The sequence below is a fragment of the Eptatretus burgeri genome, unplaced genomic scaffold (genome assembly GCF_056783735.1).
Source record: "Eptatretus burgeri isolate ZD-2024b unplaced genomic scaffold, Ebu_testis_v1 Ebu_testis_scaffold_117, whole genome shotgun sequence".
In the NCBI taxonomy this organism is placed as follows: domain Eukaryota; kingdom Metazoa; phylum Chordata; class Myxini; order Myxiniformes; family Myxinidae; genus Eptatretus; species Eptatretus burgeri.
The window spans coordinates 27,501-33,122 of NW_028222067.1; positions in this window are offsets into that span (position 1 = coordinate 27,501).

Sequence of the window (5,622 nt, forward strand, 5' to 3'; positions counted from 1 at the left end):
GTGAGGGAGTTTATTCCAAAGGCGGAAAAAGAGGAATGAAAGTGAAGATGAGCAGTGATTCGTGATTTTGGTAGTTTTACCAGAAGGGGGTTGTTGGCGGACCTTGAGCGCCCTGTGGAAATGTGGTGGGGACAAATCGCAGAGAGAGCAGGTGGGGCGAGGCTGGAGAGGAGACGGTAGAAGACAGAAAGACCACCGACCAACCTGCGGTGAGAGAGTGAGAGGCCCAAAGACTCAGCCTCATTGCGGGAGATGCCGATGATCCTAAATGCCCTGGTTTCGACATCGTGAAGCCGAGAACGGTGGGAGGCAGGAGCACCAGCCCAGAGGGGAGAGCAGTACTCCATCAGGCTACGGACAAAAGCTTTGTCAGTGGTCAGGAGCTCAGGTGGGGCGAGGAAGGACTTTGCACGACGGAGGATTCCCAGTCGGCGACTGGCTTTAGAGGCGAGGTTGGAAATGTGATTTTCCCAGGAAAGGTCATGGCAGATAGTGAGACCCAGAAGCTTGAAAGAAAAGACTTCTTCCAGAGGATTGTTGAGAAAGTGGATGGGGGGGGTTTCTAAACGGTCCTTTCGAAGAGACAGTGACAGTGTGAGATTTGTCTAGATTGAAAGACATGTTCCACGTGTTGGACCAGTTTGTGATTTTATCCAGATCAGCAGTGAGCGAAGAAGCTGCTGCTTGCCGGTCTGAGGGATGACATTGTACGGCAGAGGGTGGAGGCGTCGGCAAAGAGATATGGAGGATTTTCCAGAGAGTCGGAGAGATCATTGATGAAAACCAGAAAAAGAACAGGGCCCAGAACGCGACCTTGAGGAACTCCAGCCTGGACAGGAAGAGGGGATGAAAGAACTCCATTTAGGGCCACACGTTGACTGTGACTGGAGAGGAAGTCTGTGAGGCATGTGTAGAGATGCGCTTGGATACCATGAGAAAAGAGTTTGGTGAGTAGGGCAGGGTGCCAGACTGTGTCAAAAGCACGTGATATGTCCAGGGATACGGCTCAGATTTCCTGTCTGGCATTGAGGACCTCCATCCATTGATGGGAGAACAGAAGTAGCATATCCAGGGTAGAGTGACCTCGTCTGAAACCAAATTGATGATTGTAAATCAAGCCATTGCAGAAGAGGAAGGATTTCATGTCTGAAGCGGTGATGGATTCCATAACCTTGCTGATGATTGGGAGAAGGCTGATTGGTCTGCAGTTGTAGGGATCTGTTTTTGCACCTTTTTATGCAGGGCAGTGATGTTTGCAGATTTCCAAGCAGATGGCAGATGACCTTGAGCAAATGAGGAGGTGAATAGAACAGAGAGAGGGTGAGCAAGAGCAGAAGAGCAGGCTTTGAGGACACGTGGGCTGATGCCGTCTGGACCGGTTGCAGAGTCCAGGGACAGTTGGGTGCGACTGGGTTAGGTGGGTTGAGAAAGTGATGGGTTTTTGACACAAGATTTAGCTGCAAACACCGAGTTTAGGCATTCAGCTTTTTCACGTGCGGTATCAGCAGTGCAGCCATTTGAGGTAAGGGAGGGGATGGAGGGGGAACATGCACCAGAAACACATTTGATTAAACGCCACCAGGATTTTGAGGATGGAGAGAGGTTTGAGAGTTCAGACTTGAGATGAGAAAGATGTTGTTTGCTGGCTCTCCTGAGGGGAGATACACACTTGTTCCGAGCTTTGTGGAAGGAACTGACATTGCCCTCAGTTGGGTTTGCTTTCCATGAGGCAAAGGCAAGTTGTTTCAAGACAACTGCCTCGTCACAAGCTTCAGTAAACCAAGGGCAGGAGGAAGGGTAGGACAACTGAAGATGAGAGGGGATAAATCTGTGCATGAGGGAGAGCAAGTTTCTTTGAAAGAATTCCCAGGATGAGTTGATGTTTGAGAAAGCAGCGATAAGAGACCAGTCTATAAGTTTGATGGCTGCTTGGAGACCCTGCCAGTCGGCTTGAGTGAAATGCCAGACTCGCCGGCGGTGAAGTGGTTCTCTGATGATAGCCAGAGAGATGTCCACTTTGACAAGGACGTGGTCAGAAGAACCGATTGGAGCGGAGGAAGAGCAGCAGATATTGTCAGGGAAATTTGTCAAAATCAGATCCAGAAGAGATTGAGTACCATTGGTTGAGATCCGGGTCGGGAAGTTGACCGATTGAGTCAGTCCCAATGAGTTGCAGAAAACTTTTGCTGAGGTGCCATGACAGGTGAGAGAGGTACCCACCCCCAGCCAACTGGCATGATGGCAATTGAAGTCACCACATAAGATGAAGAGAGAGTTTGGATGAGAAGATAGAACATGGTCCATGTTTTCCGATAGTGGGTGTAGATGGAATCATCACTGTGAGGTGTAGATGGAGTCATTTACTGACGAGACAATGCTTGAGGTGATTCACTTGAGATCCTCGTTGTCGCGTTTGATTCTCGATGGACTGAATTCCATTTGAGTGTCGCTATGCTGTACCAGTCCGGCCATCGCTTAGGCCTCACTTGCAATTGCTGCACGACTGCCCTTCGTGACACTCCAACGAACGCGCGCAGTGTAGTTGTTTGTCGCCGATGTGAATCCAGTCATCCTCGATGCTGCATCTGCATTGACTGTCTGCTCTTATGTGAGGTCAACTGGAAGGCGTGCAAACTCGTTATTGGTCCTTCTAACGGAGAACGCTCCAGCGTTCAGTATGTTCCTCAATCCTGGATGCGTAATTTCTATATTCATGAGATCCAAACGGTATTTGCCCATCCATCTCGCGTAGTTCTGCCGGTTCAGGGTGAAAAACAAATCAGTCAGCTCAGTGAGTGCCATGGTGAATCGCGCAACGTCATTTTCACGGCATGCACGGTCAACGATACGGTAGAGTTCGACAAGCTTCACATACATCATCCAGAACTGAGGTGTTGGTCCCTGTTTGCCCTCAAGAGTTTGGTTCGTATATTCATCATATGCCCTATAGACATCACGAAACGTGTCGCTCTCGCATACTGTGTTGATCTCCATTAGCGAGGTGAATTTGAAGACCTTTCGATCATAAAGCACTTCATCTTTTTCTGGGTATTCAGAAAGAAACTGACGAAAGTGCAGGATCTCCATGGCGAGGGCGAAGATTTTGTAGAGGCTTTTGCACTGGTTGAAGTTGTAGCATTCGATCAGTCCTCTGATTTCGTTTGCAGGCCAAAACGGCCTTAAAGTGGCAGCGCGGTTTCACTTTGACTAACGTCTTGTCTGCTAAAGCATCCAACAACTGTATACATGGGCCGAGCTCCAGCTGTTTGCACTGGTCAAAGGAGACGTGTCGAAAGACAAGTGGAGATTATTCTGGTCTTATCCAATTTGTTTATTTGTACGGTGATACACCGGCGAAGTTCATATAAACTTTAAGCATATGCAGGATGAGTGGAGGATTTCTCATTTTGCGAATCATCTCATTGTCAAGCTCGGCCCGGAAAATGCTTCCTGTACTGGTAGAAGTGGATCTCAAAAAAGTGAAAATTTTTAACCCTGTCCCACAAATTTATATTTTCTCATCTATAACCTAATTTATATCTTCACTTCCGGAGCGTATTCTACGTTCATTAAATGGTTGTCGAGGAAGACAACGCAATGGAACCAGGCATTTGGAATGTGGTTGTAATTTGTATTCCAGATGCTCTGTGAAGACCCTTGCGCCCTTAAGACCCTTCTTATCCATAAACCCGGGACAAAAATCGTTCTTAAGGGATGAATTTAGTTAGTGGGTGGGTTAAGCAATCTTATGAGATCAGAATGAGTGTCGGGCGCCAAATTGAGATTGAACCCTTAATGAATCCTAAATTAGCCCTTGCTTATTCATTAACCCCCAGGCACTATGGTTTCTTAAATGGTTGTAATTTGTGTTTTTTGAAACTATCTCTCGACCCCTGTCATGTAAATGAATGGGCATTAGCTCAATCAAATTATTTTTCTAAGGGCTATGTGAAGACCCTTGCGCCCTGAAGACCCTTCTTATCCATAAACCCCAGACAAAAATCGTTCTTAAGTGATGAATTTAGTTGGTGGATGTGTTGAGCAATCTTATGAGGTCAGAACGGGTGTTGGACGCCAATTTGAGATTGAACTCTTCATGAACCCTTAATTATCCCTTTCTTATCCTTTAACCCCAGGGATTAAAACTTCTTAACAAATGTAATTAAAACACATCTCACACTATGTGTCCAAATACCGAAGGGGCAGTTTGGGCGCGATGTTTAGATTGGAAGGGCGAGAAGGGTCTACTTGAAGGATCAAATAATCCTTAACCCCAAGAAAGCCGCACTAAAGAAATCACTTTTTATAAATCGGATGGTCTTCACTGGTCAATGAGATTAACAAACCTTTTGGGCGCAAATTTGAGAATGAAGCTCAGCCAGTTCTCTCACGAAATGTACAGCGGCTCAACTCCGATGAATCGTTCCTTCTTCACCAACCGCTGGAGAGAATAATAATCACTCACGTGTTCATGAACCCCATGGTCGTTTTAAACGGATCATTTTGTGCTCATTTGACGAGGCCGCCATCTTTCCCCGTGCTGCCCCTCCACATGGAGTCGATCACTCTCTTCCGAACTACGTGACACTGATTTACTCATGTTCGATTACAAACATGATAATAACAAATGACAGACACGATTACATGCAAGATAACAAACATGGGGGGAAACGTCACCTTCGTCCACCTTGGGTCGTGGATGTGTTGAGAGAACGAGGTCATTGGGTGTGATTCTAATATGGAATAGGCAAAGCTGAGAAGCGAACGTTGAATTCTTCTTACATTCGCTTCTGACTTTACCTATTACCTCAACATTACCTTCACAACAACAACTACACCGCCTAGAACAGGATCTCATCTAAAAAAAAATATATTACCTCAACATTATACCTCAACATTACCTTCACAACAACGACTGCACTGCCAAGAACAGGATCTCATCTGAAAAAAAAATCTTCAACATTACCTTCACAACGACAACTGCACTGGCTCAAACAGGATCTCTTCTAAAAAAATAAATATGACCTCAACATTACCTTCACAACAACAACTCCACCGCCTAGAACTGGATCTCATCTGAAAAAATAAAAATTACCTCAACATTACCTTCACAACAACAACTCCACCGCCTAGAACTGGATCTCATCTGAAAAAATAAAAATTACCTCAACATTACCTTCACAACAACAACTACACCGCCAAGAACAGGATCTCATCTAAAAAAATAAATATTACCTCAACATTCCCTTCACAACGACAACTACACTGCCGAGAACAGGATCTCATCTAAAAAAAATATATTACCTCAACATTATACCTCAACATGACCTTCACATCAACAACTACACCAACTCGAACAGGATCTCATCTAAAAAAATAAATATTACCTCAATATTACCTTCACAATGACAACTACACCAACTAGAACAGGATCTCATCTAAAAAAAATTAATATAACCTCAACATTACCTTCACAACGACAACTACACCGCCTCGAACAGGATCTCATCTGAAAAAATATATTACCTCAACATTACCTTCACAACGACAACTACACCGCCGAGAACAGGATCTCATCTAAAAAAATATATTACCTCAACATTACCTTCACAACGATAACTA